Source organism: Coregonus clupeaformis, chromosome 26 (genome assembly GCF_020615455.1).
Source record: "Coregonus clupeaformis isolate EN_2021a chromosome 26, ASM2061545v1, whole genome shotgun sequence".
NCBI classification, from domain to species: domain Eukaryota; kingdom Metazoa; phylum Chordata; class Actinopteri; order Salmoniformes; family Salmonidae; genus Coregonus; species Coregonus clupeaformis.
Genome location: NC_059217.1, coordinates 25,044,045 through 25,064,550, shown reverse-complemented (window position 1 = coordinate 25,064,550; position 20,506 = coordinate 25,044,045). Strand labels below are relative to the sequence as shown.

At 43.4% G+C, this 20,506-nt stretch overlaps 1 protein-coding gene across 1 annotated transcript in view; it reads left to right on the top strand.

The window, feature by feature from the left end:
• The window catches only part of LOC121540238 (voltage-dependent R-type calcium channel subunit alpha-1E-like), a 130,734-nt gene that overhangs the window by 31,137 nt on the left and 79,091 nt on the right, over positions 1–20,506 (top strand). The window lies entirely within an intron of this gene.

The following is a 20,506-nucleotide window of genomic DNA, read 5'->3' as shown; positions in this document are numbered from 1 at the left end:
GGTTGGAGACTTGGAGGGGAGTTGCAGTGAGATTAGTAGAAGAACAGCATCTAGTAAAGATGGGGGGGGACGGTGAGAGGGTGAGGTCAAAATAGGAAAGGAGTGGAAAGAAGGAGGCAGAGAGAAATGAGTCAAAGGCAGACGTAGGGAGGTTAAAGTCACCCAGAACTGTGAGGGGTGAGCCATCCTCAGGAAAGGAACTTATCAAGGCGTCAAGCTCATTGATGAACTCTCCAAGGGAACCTGGAGGGCAATAAATGACAAGGATGTTAAGCTTGCATGGGCTAGTGACTGTGACAGCATGGAATTCAAATGAGGAGATAGACAGATGGGTCAAGGGAAAAAGAGAGAATGTCCACTTGGGAGAGATGAGGATTCCTGTGCCACCGCCGCGCTGACTAGATGCTCTCGGGGTATGCGAGAACACATGGTCAGACGAGGAAAGAGCAGTAGGAGTAGCAGTGTTTTCTGTGGTAATCCATGTTTCCGTCAGCGCCAAGAAGTCGAGGGACTGGAGGGTAGCATAGGCTGAGATGAACTCTGCCTTGTTGGCCGCAGAACGGCAGTTCCAGAGGCTGCCGGAGACCTGGAACTCCACGTGGGTCGTGCGCGCAGGGACCACCAGATTAGAGTGGCAGCAGCCACACGGTGTGAAGCGTTTGTATGGCCTGTGCAGAGAGGAGAGAACAGGGATAGACAGACACATAGTTGACAGGCTACAGAAAAAGGCTACAATAATGCAAAGGAGATCGGAATGAAATGAACTAAACATCTGGGAAAGCGAGAGAGCGGGGCCTCCCTCACTTACGTTTCACTGAAACACTCAAATACACTGCTCAAAAAAATAAAGGGAACACTTAAACAACACAATGTAACTCCAAGTCAATCACACTTCTGTGATATCAAACTGTCCACTTAGGAAGCAACACTGATTGACAATACATTTCACATGCTGTTGTGCAAATGGAATAGACAACAGGTGGAAATTATAGGCAATTAGCAAGACACCCCCAATAAAGGACTGGTTTTGCAGGTGGTGACCACAGACCACTTCTCAGTTCCTATGCTTCCTGGCTGATGTTTTGGTCACTTTTGAATGCTGGCGGTGCTTTCACTCTAGTGGTAGCATGAGACGGAGTCTACAACCCACACAAGTGGCTCAGGTAGTGCAGCTCATCCAGGATGGCACATCAATGCGAGCTGTGGCAAGAAGGTTTGCTGTGTCTGTCAGCGTAGTGTCCAGAGCATGGAGGCGCTACCAGGAGACAGGCCAGTACATCAGGAGACGTGGAGGAGGCCGTAGGAGGGCAACAACCCAGCAGCAGGACTGCTACCTCTGCCTTTGTGCAAGGAGGAGCAGGAGGAGCACTGCCAGAGCCCTGCAAAATGACCTCCAGCAGGCCACAAATGTGCATGTGTCTGCTCAAACGGTCAGAAACAGATTCCATGAGGGTGGTATGAGGGCCCGACATCCACAGGTGGGGGTTGTGCTTACAGCCCAACACCGTGCAGGACGTTTGGCATTTGCCAGAGAACACCAAGAGTGGCAAATTCGCCACTGGCACCCTGTGCTCTTCACAGATGAAAGCAGGTTCACACTGAGCACATGTGACAGACGTGACAGAGTCTGGAGACGCCGTGGAGAATGTTCTGCTGCCTGCAACATCCTCCAGCATGAACGGTTTGGCGGTGGGTCAGTCATGGTGTGGGGTGGCATTTCTTTGGGGAGCCGCACAGCCCTCCATGTGCTCGCCAGAGGTAGCCTGACTGCCATTAGGTACCGAGATGAGATCCTCAGACCCCTTGTGAGACCATATGCTGGTGCGGTTGGCCCTGGGTTCCTCCTAATGCAAGACAATGCTAGACCTCATGTGGCTGGAGTGTGTCAGCAGTTTCTGCAAGAGGAAGGCATTGATGCTATGGACTGGCCCGCCCGTTCCCCAGACCTGAATCCAATTGAGCACATCTGGGACATCATGTCTCGCTCCATCCACCAACGCCACGTTGCACCACAGACTGTCCAGGAGTTGACGGATGCTTTAGTCCAGGTCTGGGAGGAGATCCCTCAGGAGACCATCCGCCACCTCATCAGGAGCATGCCCAGGCGTTGTAGGGAGGTCATACAGGCACGTGGAGGCCACACACACTACTGAGCCTCATTTTGACTTGTTTTAAGGACATTACATCAAAGTTGGATCAGCCTGTAGTGTGGTTTTCCACTTTAATTTTGAGGGTGACTCCAAATCCAGACCTCCATGGGTTGATACATTTGATTTCCATTGATAATTTTTGTGATTTTGTTGTCAGCACATTCAACTATGTAAAGAAAAAAGTATTTAGTAAGATTATTTCATTCATTCAGATCTAGGATGTGTTATTTTAGTGTTCCCTTTATTTTTTTGAGCAGTGTATAACTCTCCCAACTTCCACTTAAGAAATTATAATTGTTGTAAACTACAGCAGTTCAATGTTTTCTAGGAATAGACTCTAACTTAGTTTATTCAGCTAACTAACTTGGTACAGTATTCTTCCGTGAAAACCGTCCAGGGCACCGATTCCTATGACGCCATAGCCAACTAGCATGCCAGCCTCCAATAACACGGTTTAGCACCAATACTCGGTTACAACAAACCAGTGTGTTAACACGCCAAACAGATCATTCGTGTCCGTGTCTAACGTTGTGTAAAGTTTTGGGTTAGTTTTGACAGTTTGAGTGAGTACGTCGTCAACTTATTCAGCCAGTTAGTTAGCTAGAATAGTTAGCATACTAGCTAGCCATTGCTCTCTGCCAACGAACCACCCCTCCTCCGACGGCACGAAACACACAGAGAGAGCCAAGCTAACGTTAACTAGTCACCCATGTCCCGAATTCCCTTGAACGACTCTTGTTACCAGTATGTAAAAACAAAACAAAAATAAATGTAGGTTATAACTTACCCTTAGTAGCTACTGTTAGCCATTTAAGTGCAAAGCTAGCCACTGAAGCGATTCAGCCAGTTCGCATCTGTCTCAACGGAGAGAAAGCGTCTCCAAATATTACAGCTAGGTCGTTCCAGCTATTGTTTAGTTAGCTATCCAGGTAGCAACAAGCTAGTTACATTTCCAGTACAGTAGCCACTAACTACCTAACGTTAACGCTTCAGATAATGAGGTTAGAAAAACAGCTGAATGGTAGCTAGCTAGCTGGCATAATTACAGGTACTCTTAAGTGTGAAATTACATTGGAAACAATTATCCACAGTTGCTAATAGTTACCAGTAGCTACCCGCTAGCTAGCTAGCTTTATTGGTCCAGGTAGTGGGTTAGCTAGCCTCGTGCTTCACCGGGCTCAGCCGAATACAATACTTACCTACAATAATTACCTACAATAACCTACAATATCTACATAGATAAACGACCTACAATACCTAACTACAATGCCTACCTACAATCTAAATACATGGTTTAAGCATTACTCGACACCATATTAGAAGCCAAGCTTACCTCCCGCTAGAGAAAATACAACCTCACCCGACCAGACCAGGAACAATATCAAAATGTATACTTCAGTGCCTTATTGCAAACAGGATGCATGTTTTGGAATATTTGTATTCTGTACAGGCTTCCTTCTTTTCATGCTGTCATTTAGGTTAGTATTGTGGAGTAACTACAATGTTGTTGATACATCCTCAGTTTTCTCCTATCACAGCCATTAAACTCTAACTGTTTTAAAGTCACCATTGGCCTCATGGTGAAATCCCTGAGCGGTTTCCTTCCTCTCCGGCAACTGAGTTAGGAAGGACACCTGTATCTTTGCAGTGACTGGGTGCATTGATACACCATCCAAAGTGTAATTAATAACTTCACCATGCTTTACTTTTTTTTAAAACTCATCTACCAATAGGTGCCCTTCTTTGAGAGGCATTGGAAAACCTCCCTGGTCTTTGTGTTTGAAATTCACTGCTCGACTGAGGGACCTTATAGACAATTTTATGTGTGGGGTACAGAGATGGATTAAAACACTATTATTAAACACTATTATTGCACACAGAGTGAGTCCATGCAACTTATTATGTGACTTGTTAAGCAAATTTTTTACTCCTGAACTTATTTAGGCTTGCCAATACAAAGGGGTTCAATACTTATTGACTCAAGACATTTCAGCTTTTCATTTTTAATTAATTTGTAAAAATGTCTAAAAACAGAGTTCCACTTTGACATTATGGGGTATTGTGTGTAGGCCAGTGACACAACATCTCAATTTGATCTATTTTAAATTCAGGGCTGTAACACAACAAAATGTGGAAAAAGTCAAGGGGTGTGAATACTTTCTGAGGGCACTGTATCTTCCTCTATCATAGAAATGTGCCATTTTTACATATGTTGACGGGTGGTGCTGGAAATAATGAATATGAAGTTGAAAATTTTTTAAATGTCCCTGTAGGAGCAACATGTTCCAGAATACACCGACAATACCATGTTTGTTTCAAACTCTAGTCGCAGCTTTGTTCCTCTGTCTTCAGGGAGATTGTGACATGAATGATTTGGACCTGCTTCCCCTCTATCCGGCTATGTATCAGATGGCATATAACCCACGCTGGGGACTGAGACATGTATATGGCAGAGTTTTCACAAGTGGAGAAATTCAATCCCTGGCTCCAGGCAAGATTTACAACTGTGTCTGAAAGAAGAGAAGAGGAGAGGAGAAGTGAAGAGAGGACAGGACAGGAGAGGATAGGACTGGAGGATGTGACGGAGCGGTGCGGGGGTGCCCACACGGACAGGACAGACAAACAGCTGTCACAGCTAGTAGGCCCATTGTTCGTACTGGGCTTTATATCCCAGCAGTTTTTTTTAAATACAGCGCTTGGCTAAGAGGGACAGGCTCCTAATGGGAGAGTTTCTTAGTTTCCCTTCTGTCACAGCATCAGCAAAGAAACTGGCGCTAACAGAGCCGACTGAGCCGTAATGAGGGAAGAGAAGTAAGGCTTGGGAGCCTGCGGTTAGCGTCACATTTAGAGAGTGAGCAGGAGGAGTTCACAGGTGAGGGCTGACTGTGCTGTGACTGTACTGCTGGACTGGTCACAGCTCCCTGAAGCAGTGACTGTGTTAATTAAGCCTCGCACAAAATGCACCAAATGTGAATCTAGCATTAATCTGCCGGTTGTTCAGTGTGCTGTGTTTTAAGGACCACCCGCTGTAGATGTCTGATTGCTGAAATTTTTCACACGATTTTACATGTAAAATTGGTGCACACTTGGTGCGGAAATTACGTTCAGAGGTGATAAGTACTCTCTGAGCCCTTAGATATTCAGTCTGCTGGTTCTCTTTAACAGGCATGTGATTGTGGTGCTGTGCTGATCTGTTCACACACTATTATTATCTCAGGGCTGATGTTAGGAAGTGTGTTCTGTGACAACGTGGCTCTGGAATGGGAACACACAGTACTGCTGCCCGGTGGCACTGCTTTACTGAACCTGAGGGAGGATCTGACAAGCCCTGGCAGTGTTGGTCTGGGATACAGGGACAGGATGTCAACAGACTCTGAGGTTTCACTTAATGCTTTGGGACATCCAACTGGAAATATTTTTAGTCATGCAGAATTCTGTATATTCTGGGCAATGCGCGTTGGATGCCATAGAGGAAACATATCAGTGACATGACTCCTTTATGTAGTTTTTGTGTGGACTGTTTTCACTTCATTCAACAACATTATGAATTGCGTTAGAGTAGGCAGTAGAGGGATGTGTTTTATCTCTAATTTAGTATACATTTAGTGAATGATAATCACATGGTCAAGTACCACAGTGAGCACATGCTGCTGTGCTTCAAAGAGAGGCTGAGTGGGAGAGACACAGGGAGAGATGTTATCTGTCTGCTCTGGCCTAAAAGAGCTGACTGAAAGGCTTTTGAAATCAGGTGAAACCGTTGATGTTCACAGTCGGCATTATTACTTTGTAAAGGTTTGGTGAATTGACGTTGAAGTGACAGTTTGTTCTATTTGTGATAAGGTCTGAGGTAGCCCTCTTACAAAGACTTGAGGCATAATTCAAGTTTTGAATAAAGGAGAGAGCATTCATTTCTCTACCATAGAGACCAACAGATGAATATCTGTATTCCCAGTCATGTGAAATCCATAGATTAGGGCCTAATGAATTTATTTTAATTGACTGATTTCCTTATATGAACTGTACCTCAGTAAAATCTTTGAAATTGTTGAATGTTGCGTTTATATTTTTGTTCAGTGTAGAATAGATATGACCAGTATATTGACTTTTAGCTACCTTTATGTTTCCCCATCTGGTCTCAGTGGTCAACATATACTTAGTGTACAAACATTAAGAACACCTTCTCTTTCCATGACATAGACTGCCCAGGTAAATCCAGGTGAAAACTTAATGATGTCACTTGTTAAATCTGCTTCAATCAGCGTAGGGAGGAGACAGGTTAAAGAAGGATGTTCAAGTCTTGAAACAATTGCGACATGGATTGTGTATGTGTGCTATTCAGAGGGGGAATGGGCAAAATAAACGTTTTAAGTGTCTTTGAACAGGGGTGTTGTGCAACTCAATATTAGGAAGGTGTTCCTTAATGTTTGGTATACTCAGTGTATACTACTTAAAAAATATCCAGCCATGTAGTAAAAGGTCCCCATTTCTGTCCTCTGCTCTTTGTCACCTTGCATTGTTATAAAGTGGTAATGACCTAAATCAGTTTATATCCTCAGAGATAAAGGTGAAGGCAGATTAACCACATACAGTATTGAATTATCCTCCTCTTGCCTTTGCTCAGTCCCTCTGTGGTCTCCTCTAAAGGCTGTAGTGCCCTGAACTAGAATAGATATGACCAGGATATTGAATTTGAGCAACCTTTCTGTTTCCCCATCTGGTCTCAGTGGTCAACATATACTGAGTGTACAAAACATTACACACTACAAAAGTATGTGGACACCACTTTAAATGAGTGGATTCTGCTATTTCAGCCACACCCGTTACTGAAAGGTGTATAAAATCGAGCACACAGCCATGCAATCTCTATAGACAAACATTGGCAGTAGAATGGCCCGTACTGAAAAGCTCAGTGACTTTCAACGTGGCACTGTCATAGGATGCCACCTTTCCAACAAGTCAGTTTGTCAAATTTCTGCCCTGCTAAAGCTGCCTTGGTCAACTGTGCTGTTATTGTGAAGTGGAAACGTCTAGGAGCAACAACAGCTCAGCCACGAAGGGTTAGACCACACGAACTCACAGAACGGGACAGCCGAGTGTTGAAGCGCGTAGCGCGTAAAAATCGTCTGTCCTCGGTTGCAACACTCACTATTGAGTTCCAAACTGCCTCTGGAAGCATAGTCATCACAATAACTGTTTGTCGGGAGCTTCATGAAATGGGTTTCTATGGCGGAGCAGCCGCACACAAGCCTAAGATCACCATGCGCAATGCCAAGCATCGGCTGGAGTGGTGTAAAGCTCGCCGCCATTGGACTCTGTAGCAGTTGAAATGGGTTCTCTGGAATGATTAATCATGCTTCACCATCTGGCAGTCCGACGGAAGATTCTTGGTTTGGCGGATGCCAGGAGAACACTACCTGCTCAAATTCATAGTGCCAACTGTTAAGTTTGGTGGAGGAGGAATAATAGTCTGGGGCTGTTTTTCATGGTTCGGGCTAGGCCCCTTAGTTCCAGTGAAGGGAAATCTTAACGCTACAGCATACAATGACATTCTAGACGATTCTGTGCTTCCAACTTTGTGGCAACAGTTTGGGGAAGGACCTTTCCTGTTTCAGCATGACAATGCCCCAGTGCACAAAGCGAGGTCCATACAGAAATGGTTTGTCGAGATCGGTGTTGAAGAACCTGACTGGCATGCACAGAGACCTGACATCAACCCCATTGAACACCTTTGGGATGAATTGGAACACTGACTGCGAGCCAGGCCTAATCGCCCAACATCAGTGCCCGACCTCACTAATGCTCTTGTGGCTGAGTGGAAGCAAGTCCCCGCAGCAATGTTCCAACATCTAGTGGAAAGCTTTACCAGAAGAGTGGAGGCTGTTATAGCATCAAAGGGGGGACCAACTCCATATTAATGCCCATGATTTTGGAATGAGATGTTCGACGAGCAGGCATCCACATACTTTTGTCCATGTAGTGTAGATTGACCAGGTGAATACAGGTGAAAGCTATGATCCCTTATTGATGTCACTTGTTAAATCCACTTCAATCAGTGTAGATGAAGGGGGAGGAGACAGGTTAAAAAAATATGTTTAAGCCTTGAGACAATTGAGACATGGATTGTGTATGTGTGCCATTTAGAGGGTGAATGGGCAAGACAAAATATTTAAGTGCCAGGCGCACCGGTTTGTGTCAAGAACTGCACCGCTGCTGGGTTTTTCACGCTCAACATTTCCCGTGTGTATCAAGAATGTTCCACCACCCAAAGGACATCCAGCCAACTTGACACAACTGTGGGAAGCATTGGAGTCAACATGGGCCAGCATCCCTGTGGAATGATTTCAACACCTTGTAGAGTCCATGCCCCGACGAATTGAGGCTGTTCTGAGGGCAAAAGGGTGGAGTGCAACTCAATATTAGGAAGGTGTTCTTAATGTTTGATATACTCAGTGTATACTACTTAAAATATCCAGCCATGTTGTAACTCAGACAGACTTATATGCTAATATACCGTGTGCTTTCTAGTGACAACACTGGAATCATGTAGTGTTAAGGTCAAATGAATCATGAACTCTACCAAGTACCAGGACATTTTAGCCATAAACCTGGTTGCCTCTGCCAGGAGGCTGAAACTTGGCCTCAAGGAGTTCTTCCAGTAAGACATGACCCCAGTAACACATCAAAATCCACAAGGATTTATATTTTATATTTGAGATTCTTCAAAGTAGCCACCCTTTGCCTTGATGACAGCTTTGCACACTATTGGCATTCTCTCAACCAGCTTCATGAGGAATGCTTTTCCAACAGTCTTGTAGGAGTTCCCACATATGCTGAGCACTTGTTGGCTGCTTTTTCTTCACTCTGCGGTCCAACTCATCCCAAACCATCCCAATTGGGTTGAGGCCAGGTCATCTGATGCAGCACCATCACTCTCCTTCTTGGTCAAATAGCCCTTACACAGCCTGGAGGTGTGTTTTGGGTCATTGTTCTGTTGAAAAACAAATGATAGTCCCACTAAGCCCAAACCAGATGGGATGACATATCCAAGAATGCTGTGGTAGCCATGCTGGTTAAGTGTGCCTTGAAATCTAAATAAATCACTGACAGTGTGACCAACAGAGCACCCCCACACCATCACACCTCCTCCTCCATGCTTCACGTTGGGAACCACACATGCAGAGATCATCTATTCATCTACACCTCGTCTCACAAAGACACGGCGGTTGGAACCAAAAATCTCAAATTTGGACTCATCAGACCAAAGGACAGATTTCCACGGGTCTAATGTCAATTTCTCGTGTTTCTTGGCCTAAGCAAGTCTCTTCTTATTATTGGTGTCCTTTAGTAGTGGTTTCTTTGCAGCAATTCGACCATGAAGGCCTGATTCACACAGTCTCCTCTGAACAGTTGATGTTGAGATGTGTCTGTTACTTGAACTCTGTGAAGCATTTATTTGGGCTGCGATCTGAGGTGCAGTTAACTCTAATGAACTTATCCTCTGCAGCAGAGGTAACTCTGGGTCTTCCTTTCCTGTGGCAGTCCTCATGAGAGCCAGTTTCATCATAGCGGTTGATGGTTTTTGCGACTGCACTTGAGGAAACGTTCAAAGTTCTTGAAATGTTCCGTATTGACCGACGTTCATGTCTTAAAGTAATGATGGACTGTCATTTCTCTTTGCTTATTTGAGCTGTTCTTGCCATAATATGGACTTGGTCTTTTACCAAATAGTGCTGTCTTCTGTATACCACCCCTACCTTGTCAAAACACAACTGATTGGCTCAAACGCATTAAGAAGGAAAGAAATTCCACAAACTTTTTACAAGGCACACCTGTTAATTGAAATGCATTCCAGGTGACTACCTCATGAAGCTGGTTGAGAGAATGCCAAGTGTGTGCAAAGCTGTCATCAAGGCAAAGGGTGGCTACTTTGAAGAATCTAAAATCTAAAATATATTTTGATTTGTTTAACACTTTGGTGGTTACTACATGATTCCATGTGTTATTTTATAATTTTGATGTCTTCACTATTATTCGATAATGTAGAAAATAGTAAAAATAAAGAAAAACCCTTGAATTAGTAGGTGTGTCCAAACTTTTGACTGGTACTGTACATGTTGGGTGTCTTGCTCTAGGACGCCCACAGGCCTCTCAAGACTCAACTGAAGGTCCCCCTGTGCAGTGCCTTCGGAAAGTATTCAGACCCTTGACTTTTTCCACATTTTGTTAGGTTACAGCCTTATTCTAAAATTGATTAAATCGTTTTTTCCCCTCATCAATCTACACACAGTACCCCATAATTACAAAGCAAAAACTGGTTTTTAGACATTTTTGCTCATTTATTTGTAAAAAAACGGAAACATCACACATACATAAGTATTCAGACCCTTTAAGCAGGATTGTTGTTGAAGCACCTTTGGCAGGGATTACAGCCTTGAGTCTTCTTGGGTATGACGCTACAAGCTTGGCACACCTGTATTTGGGGAGTTTCTCCCATTCTTCTCTGCACATCCTCTCAAGCTCTGTCAGGTTGGATGGGGAGCGTTGCTGCACAGCTATTTTCAGGTCTCTTCAGAGATGTTGGATCGGGTTCAAGTCCGGGATCTGGCTGGGCCACTCAAGGACATTCAGAGACTTGTCCCGAAGCCACTCCTGCATTGTCTTGGCTTTGTGCTTAGGATCGTTGTCCTGTTGGAAGGTGAACCTTCACCCCAGTCTGAGGACCTGAGCGCTCTGGAGCAGGTTTTCATCAAGGATATCCCTGTACTTTGCTCCATTCATCTTTGCCTTGATCCTGACTAGTCTCCCAGTCCCTCCCACTGAAAAACATCCCCACAGCCAGTGGCGGCTCCTGAAAAAATTCTCAGGGGGGGCAATTTTTCTGATGATTTAGGTGACCTACACACATTTTAAAAAAGATATGTCCAGCAACAACATGAAGACAGGGGCAGCATATAAGTCAATGCCAGAAGCATTTATTGACTGATCTCAAAAGTGTTGGCTTACAAAAGCAAAATAAGTTATCACAGTAAAAATAATCAAGGGTGTTCTTTCACATTCCTCAAAACTGCATAAACAATATGCATTTCCATAAACAAATGAAATATCAGCTGAAAATACAGCATCTTGGTATTTGTTCAGATTGCAGGATCAACAAGAGCTTTTACCACATTTTTTGCCTCATGGTTGAATTGGAAATATGTGCACCTGAGCATAATTCACAACAAGCAAGCAGGAGCTTTTGATAGAGGCTACTGAAAACATTGATGCAAGTTATTGGTAATAAGAAATTTTTATAGACTTCCATATTCTGCCCTCTTGTATAGATTTGTGAAAATGAACAGTGATAGACATTTTGCCTGAAAACAGAATTTGAAAATAATTTCTAGAAAAGGTAAACACAGCTATCTGTATGGCTTTGTAAAAATGAACAACCATATTCTGGCCAATTGTATAGATTTGTAAATATGAACAACCATATTCTGGCCAATTGTATAGATTTGTAAAAATGAACATGAACAGATTATTATTATTTTTTTACTTTTTTTAAAATGAAAAATAACTATTTTAAACAACATCAACTGTGAACTGATTTGGGCGTGTGTGTGTTAAAGAGACAGACAGGGAGGGACAAAGAGAGAGAGAGGCTACATTACTTGTACTGAAACTGTTCTCTTCTCTCTTTCAATGCAGCAAAGCGGTCAATGACTTTCTCATTGAAATCAGGCATGCTGAGGACTAGTTCACTCTCCATGGAAAGCATGGCCAGTGCATTCAGACGTTCCTGGCCCATTGAATTTCGCAGGAATGTCTTAACTCGTGTCAAAGTTGAGAAACATCTCTCAGCTTCAGCTGTTGTCATGGGAGTAGTTATGAGGATGTTCAACAGAGTCACAGTCTCAGAGAACGTCTCCTGGAGGTTGTAGCTCATGAGAACCTGGTACAGTGCCAGTGCACCACAGTTTGACTTTCTCGTCGTCGGCAAAAGACCGTTCAGTCTCTCCAAAAGCACACTGGCGATTGAGACTGAGGTTGATTCCGAGATGGGAAGGAACTCAAAAAAGCGCTCCTGCACTTTGTGGTTGCTATCTATGTACCTCAGCACAAGCACCAGCTGTATCTGTGTAGAAACGTCCGTGGTCTCGTCAGCTTGGATAGCTACGAAGTTCGCCGACTTCACCTCCTCCATAATATGTTCCCTCATGACCGCTAGCATACACTCCAGTTACAGTAGCTCGTTTTGAATGGTCTTTGATGTGAACTTCTTTCAAAGAGACAATCGAGTTGCACTGAAGGCTAGCCATCTTGATAGTAGTACGTGAATTGATTGACGCTGCTACCCGCTCTTTTCTTAGTTACGTTCATGGTTATGTTACGTATGACGAAAGCGCGTAAGTGCAAGCCCTCAGAAACCCATAGAGATTGTATTGAAAACTCTGATATTTGAAAAAAAAAAGATTTTACATGACAGGCTATGAGAGACTTCTGGGCGATTTTCAACCTGACTGAAATCGCCCCAAAGGGCGACTTCATTTGAAGCACGACTTTAGCCTGATTGGACATTTAGTGGCAGATCAGACGTCTAGATTAGAACACTGATAACTACTGTTGCTGTGATATAATTGATTAGAAAAAAATCCCTTCCTTTTCCCGTTTGGCAGTGCGTCGCCCATATCGCCCTAATGAACACACCGCCCCTGCCCACAGCATGATGCTGCCACCACCATGCTTCACCGTAGGGATGGTGCCAGGTTTCCTCCAGACGTGACGCTTGGCATTCAGGCCAAAGAGTTCAATCTTGGTTTCATCAGACCAGAGAATCTTGTTTCTCATGGTCTGAGAGTCTTTAGGTGCCTTTTACTGAGGAGTGGCTTCCATCTGGCCACTCTACCATAAAGGCCTTATAGGTGGAGAGCTGCAGAGATGGTTGTCCTTCTGGATTGTTCTCCCATCTCCACAGAGGAACTCCAGAGCTCTGTCAGAGTGACCATCGGGTTCTTGGTCACCTCCCTGACCAAGGCTCTTCGCCCTTCGCCCCCGATTGCTCAGTTTGGCCGGGCGGCCAGCTCTAGGAAGAGTCTTGGTGGTTCCAAACTTCTTCCATTTAAGAATGATGGAAGCCACTGTGTTCTTGGGGACCTGCAATGCTGCAGAAATGTTTTGGTACCCTTCCCCAGATCTGTGCCTCGACACAATCCTGTCTCGGACCTCTACGGACAATTCCTTCGACCTCATGGCTTGGTTTTTCCTCTGACATGCACTGTCAACTGTGGGACCTTATATAGACAGGTGTGCCTTTCCAAATCATGTCCAATCAATTGAATTTACCACAGGTAGACTCCAATCAAGTTGTAGAAACATCTCAAGGATGGTCAATGGAAGCAGGATGAACCTGAGCTCAATTTCGAGTCTCATAGCAAAGGATCTGAATACTTATATACAGTGCCTTGCAAAAGTATTCATCCCCTGTCACGCCCTGGCTCTGGGGACTCTCATATGTTGAGCCAGGGTGTGGATTTTCTATGTTTTGTTTTCTATGTTTTTGGTTCTAGTTCGTTTTGATCTATGTTGGCCAGGGTGGTTCCCAATCAGAGGCAGCTGTAGCTCGTTGTCTCTGATTGGGGACCATACTTAGGCAGCCTGTTTGGCACTAGTATTTTGTGGGATCTTGTTCCGTAGAGGTTTGTGTTGTAACCTAGGACTTCACGTATCGTTTGTTTATTGTTTTGGTTTGTGTTGTGTACACTAATAAAGAATGTACGCTTATCACGCTGCGCCTTGGTCCGCTTCATCTGTCGATGATCGTGACATCCCCCTTGGCATTTTTCCTATTTTGTTGCATTACAACCTGTAATTGAAATTGATTTTTATTTGGATTTCATGTAATGGAAATACACAAAATATAGTCTAAATTGGTGAAGTGAAATGAAAAAAATTACTTGTTTCAGAAAATTCTAAAAAATTAATGGCCGTGCATATGTATTCATCCTCTTTGCTTTGAAGCCCCTAAATAAGATATGGTGCAACCAATTACCTTCAGAAGTCACATTATTGAACTAATTAAGTCCAACTGTGTGCATTCTAAGTGTCACATGATCTGTCACATGATCTCAGTATATATACACCTGTTCTGAAAGGCCCCAGAGTCTGCAACACCACTAAGCAAGCGGCACCAGGAAGACCAAGGAGCTCTTTAAACAGGTCAGGGACAAAGTTGTGGAGAAGTACATATCAGGGTTGGGTTATAAAAAAATATCTGAAAACGTTGAACATCGCACGGAGCACCATTAAATATATTATTTAAAAAATGGAAAGAATATGGCACCACAACAAACCTGCCAAGAGAGGGCCGCCCACCAAAACTCATGGACCAGGCAAGGAGGGCATTAATCAGAGAGGCAACAAAGAGACAAAATATAACCCTGAAGGAGCTGGAAAGCTCCACAGCTGAGATTGGAGTATCTGTCCATAGGACCACTTTAAGCCGTACACTCCACAGAGTTGGGCTTTACGGAAGAGTGGCCAGAAAAAAGCCATTGCTTAAAAATAATAAAAAAAGCAAATATGTTTGGTGTTCGCCAAAAGGCATGTGGGAGACTCCCCAAACATATGGAAGAAGGTACTCTGGTCAGATGAGACTAAAATTGAGCTTTTTGGCCATCAAGGAAAACGCTATGTCTGGCGTAAACTCAACACCTCTCATCACCCCGAGAACACCATCCCCACAGTGAAGCATGGTGGTGGCAGCATGCACTAAACATCTGAAGTATGAAACATTTATGCACTCACTAACTGTAAGTCGCTCTGGATAAGAGCGTCTGCTAAATGACTAAAATGTAAAATGTAAAAAATGTAAAATGTTTTTCATCGGCAGGGACTGGGAAACTGGTCAGAATTGAAGGAATGATAGATGGCGCTAAATACAGGGAAATTCTTGAGGGAAACCTGTTTCAGTCTTCCAGAGATTTGAGACTCGGATGGAGGTTCACCTTCCAGCAGGACAATGACCCTAAGCATACTGCTAAAGCAACAAGTGGTTTAAGGGGAAACATTTAAATGTCTTGGAATGGCCAAGTCAAAGCCCAGACCTCAATCCAATTGAGAATCTGTGGTATGACTTAAAGATTGCTGTACACCAGCGGAACCCATCCAACTTGAAGGAGCTGGAGCAGTTTTGCCTTGAAGAATGGGCAAAAATCCCAGTGGCTAGATGTGCCAAGCTTATAGAGACATACACCAAGAGACTTGCAGCTGTAATTGCTGCAAAAGGTGGCTTTACAAAGTGAATACTTTCCAAGGCACTGTATGTATACCGAGTATATCCACATCACCATCAGACCATTTTATTGGTAAACTACACGGTAATGTAAAAGTTGTATTTTAAGTGATCCAATACGTAATATAGTACACTTATCATAATTTGGTTGTAATCCAGAGCAGTTAGAACATTTATCTAGATCCTCTATGAGGCTGGGGAGGGATCCAAGTTGTGGATTTAAGAGAGAACATAAATCATCAGCATACAATGACACCTTTGTTTTTAAGCCCTGGATTTCTAATCCCTTGATATTATTGTTGGATCTGATTTTAATAGCTAACATTTTGATGGCCATAATATATAGATCTGCCGATAGTGGACAACCTTGTTTTACTCCTCTTGACAGTTTAAAACTTCCGGAGAAATAGCCATTATTTACTATTTTACACCTAGGGTTACTATACATGATTTTAACCCATTTTATAAGAGATTCTCCAAAATTGAAATGGTCCAGGCATTTATATATAAACTCTAGTCGTACTTTAACAAAAGCCTTTTCAAAGTCAGCTATGAATAGCAGGCCTGGTTTCCCAGATGTTTCATTGTGTTCTATAGTTTCCAGTACTTGCCTTATATTATCTCCAATGTATCGTCCATGTAAAACACCTGTCTGATTAGGATGAATATTGTCCAACAATACCATTTTAATTCTACGCACTATACATTTTGCACCTGTGGTGTTTGTTTGTGGAAAAGCAATTTTAATGTAACTCCCTCTTTTCCCATTTCCTGTATAAATGTGTGCTGTTGTCATTGTTTTGGAGCCAGAGGGTTTTAATGGGACAGGGTATTTACTGAAATGTACCCTTAGGGAGCTTCAAATGGCTAATTCAAGTGAAATTGCCTTTTCACTTCTGCAGGATGCCTTCTCTAACTCCTTTGTAGTTTATATGAAGCTAAACATTTTTCATGCCTAGGCACATGGAGGTGGTACAGGCCACTGCTGCTACACAGACATCATCATCATCATGTCCTTTGATAGCTGCCCACTCCTGGACTGTCTGAAAGGGCTGGCATCCCTTGGTGTGGATCCAGTTCCCACAGGCTGGGTCAGTCAGAGCCTGAGACCCATGCAAAAAAAAACGTTCATTTTGAATGGAGTGGCGTGATCCCTGTAGTTGTAGTATGCATTAGCTCAGGCCCTCTGGTCCAGTGAGAGCCTCAAGCAAAGGATCCAGGGGTGAAGCCAAGGCCATGGGTTCCCTATGATGCATGGAGATACAGAGAGATGTGAAGAAGTCTTTACCATCAGAGATGATGAAATGAAAGGCCCTTTGAAGTTTGCATGTGGTGGTTACCCAGTGGAGGAAGAAACTGGGCATTACCCCACCCTGCTGGGTCAGTATGGAGTGCAATGTAGCAGTGTAAGGTAGTAATGTAGGCTACTAGGTGATACAGTAACCACTGGTGTAAGATGCCTGAGAATACAATTTGTTTCTGAGAAAACATGATTTCATCCTGGCATCATGGTGTAACATAAACTGTTTTTCACAACAGATGGCTGCCAGAGAGAGAATGCTCATCCAGATAGATTGAGAACTGTTTAAGGCGCTTAGAAACTGTCATGGGTAAATGTTTTCTGACTATAAATACGCAGAGTGATAGAATTCACATAACACATTGAATGGCATGTTATTTTGTGTTATAAAAGTTAACCTACATTCTGAGAAGAGACAAATATCTTCCACAAAACAAAATTATGAATATGAAAGCAAGCGGATTACAAGATGTCTAGATGCACTTCTCCTTTATAAAGTACAAATATTGGTAATGAGCTCCTATGAAATCCCCAGTGAATCAATGCCCAAGGCTTAGCACAGTGTTTGGAAATAATCAGCAAGCTCCAGTTTACTAATATCAAATCGAGGTGCAATCCTTAACACTTTTGCATCTCTGTTGTCTAACTATCCTTAGGTGTCCATCACTGGCTGTCCGTATTGGATGTGTAACAATTAGCTAAGTGTTTGCTCTTTAGCCAAGATGAATAATAGATCTGGTGAATGATTGTTAAGACACAGAGCAACAGAGCAGGGTTGGTGAGAGACTATACAGTACACATAGGCTAAAGAGCAGTAATTAACACACTCCATTGAATGTGGTCAACATATACACTGTACACAGTACAGTAATGTTTGGCCATATTTGTTACTGGTCCATATGTGTTATTGGTTATTGGCTATGTCGTCGAGAGTCTTGGATCCCCCCCCACCACCAAATCTAGTCACCACGATCACACAAAGTCTGGCCATGTGAGTCAGAAGTAGGATATTGTATTTTGGATATTGTCCTGTAGTATTGAGGAATGATGTAGAGCTGTTCTTGTGACTAGTGTGGGCGGTGTGTTACCAGGAGAACAGCCCAGGGTCAGGTTGACTGACTGACTGAGACAGACAGGGTTTGTTGTCTCTGTCTCTGTCTCAGGCTATAAAGCAGCATGCATGCTCCACATAGCACACCATCATGGGAAAACACATAACGGGTGTCTTGTAGAAACGGTGAAGGCATAAAGGTAGACCTTAGTTACAGCAATCTATCAAAAGCAAAGATGTCAAAGGTACAGCTGAACTCCCCATGTCCTCAAGATGAAAGTTGTCAGTTAGATAACGTCCTAACCTAGATTTGGCCTCGAGAAATGACAGCTGTCTATCAGTTGACATAATGGTAATGACAGGTGTCAATCATGTCATGATATTGATAGCATTATGACTTATGTATTACAGATGAAGGATCTTCATTGAATGACCCTATTGCAGGATAACTTTTCTGAAATGCAGGACATGTAAAACTTGTAGTATATTTGAGGTTTAAAAAGGCTTCTGAAGTTTGTAATTTTCACTTTGAAATATACTTGATTATCCCTTACAAAAAATGTATCAACCCCTATAAAAATGTCAATTAATTATAATCCACATAATAATTCACATTTCATGTTGCTGCAGGATTATTTTCCTGCTGTAGCAAACTGGCTCAAATTAAAGGGAGACTTCGGGATTTTGGCAATGAGGCCCATCATCTACTTCCCCAGTCAGATTAATTTGCGGATGCCATTTTTATGTCTCTGTGTCCAGTATGAAGGAAGATAGAGGTAGTTTTGAGAACCAATGCTAACTAGCGTTAGTGCAAAGACTTCCAGTGTCTATGGGTATCTGCAGATACCCATAGACTTCCAGTCATTGCGCTAACGCTGGTTAGCAATTGTGCTAGTGCTAGTTAGCAACTGCACACGGAGACATAAAAATGTATCCCTTTAAGATCCTACACCTGTACTGTATGTCACTGTCATGTGAAGTATTATGGTGGTTACTTGTCTATGGATTTACAGTTGTGTCACATTGTCGGCACCAGCAGATAATTATCAGAAATGGAGAAGTATAGGAATAGTAATGAGTTTGAATTCTGCAGCTGAGTGCCCAAGTGAACAGCTTTTATTTTCTGGCATGATGTAGTGAAGTCAGTGACAGTAGATTGTTCCCTGGCATGTAGTGAATCTGTGACAGTGGATTTGTCCTTACCCAGGCTTTGTGCTGCTGAGGTACTCCCACACTGCTCTGCTTTCTAGCACAAAGAAAGAGCCTCCATTCCTTCTGAAGCCTCCCACAGTGTCCTCACTCCTCACAGGGTTTTAATATGCCGCATTATGCTCCCAGGCTGAAAACGTTAAAAAATTAACGCTGTTGCCTCTGAATTTTGTTGTGTAAACTGTATTTGCTGAATGGAATACTCAATTGTAGGAATGTGCACCTCCCACATAGATTTGCTCTTTGCATTTTATAATGCCTTCTGTTGAATGGACTGGAAGGCTGTAAATTTGTATCATTAAGCTCATGTACCTAGCCCACTCTCTCTGTCCACTAATATAGACCAGACTAGAATACAGCTCACCTGGCTGGCTCCTCACAAATCACAAAGGTGTCTGCCTGAGCAGGAAGTCCATCAGCAGACTAAATGTGGATGACATTTTTAGCTCCTAGATCCCCCCCGTCTCCATAACAACTAAGGAGCAGCCCAGACTTGGTAATGATTTGGAGAAGGGGAGGAGGCTCAAGTGTGTCTGTGCTCAGCTCATCCTAGATGGAATAATATAATTTATATCTCTGTATGGACGTGCTATTTTAATAGCTCTGTCCAGTCTTAATTAAAATGGCTGACACCCTAGATGTGGCTAATCCTCACCACAATATGGCTGCAGCTCTTCTTTTCAGACTATAATTGGATCTGTGCCATATTCAACATACTCTGTATTATTTCTGTGTAGCACTGTTAACAGAAAATTACAAAATTGAGATATAGGCCTAACAATGGTTGAAAAAGGTTCTCCCTTCTTTGTTTTATGAAGACATATCAACTGCAGCCGCATCATCTGCAACACTGGCGTACTGTCAGATCTGGGCAAAGAGAAGGGAAGGGCAGAAATTAATGAGGGCGAAAGCAGTGAGAGGGGTGACCAGGGGTTGTCTATCGCTCCTATTATGGTGTGGAGTGAATCGCACTGGAAGTGTGTAAGAGAGAAAGGGGGTGAGGTGAAAATAGGGGGCGGAGGCTCTGGTTCCCCCCCCCCCAAGTGTTCACAGCATAGTGCCACTATAACGTAGAGGAGGGAAGGAGCGATGAAGGAGGAGAGGGGACTGAGAATACACAGTCAAAAGTAAACACACCGGCCTCCCATATGTCTATTTTACCTGCTGCACTGCATCTCCAATGAGTTCCCTCCTATTAGGAGGCACATCAAAGAAAGGATAACATTTGCATTTTATAATGGCCTGCTTCACATGTGTTCCAGGTACTAGCTGATATTTACTTAGAGCCTGTGGACTGCACCATTCATCCAGGGGGTAGAGAAAAACACCTAACAGGCTATTTCTTTCTGGGCATGCGGGGCAGGGGGGTGGGGGGGGAATGCTTTCCCATGTGAGAATGCTTTCCCATGTGAGCGGGAAAGCATGCTCATGCAAGAGCGGGAACGCCCACTTACACAGACAGGAACCTTGTCTCTTTCTTTACCTCGTACTAGCCTGAAGTTAAATTGATGGAGCTGCAGTCT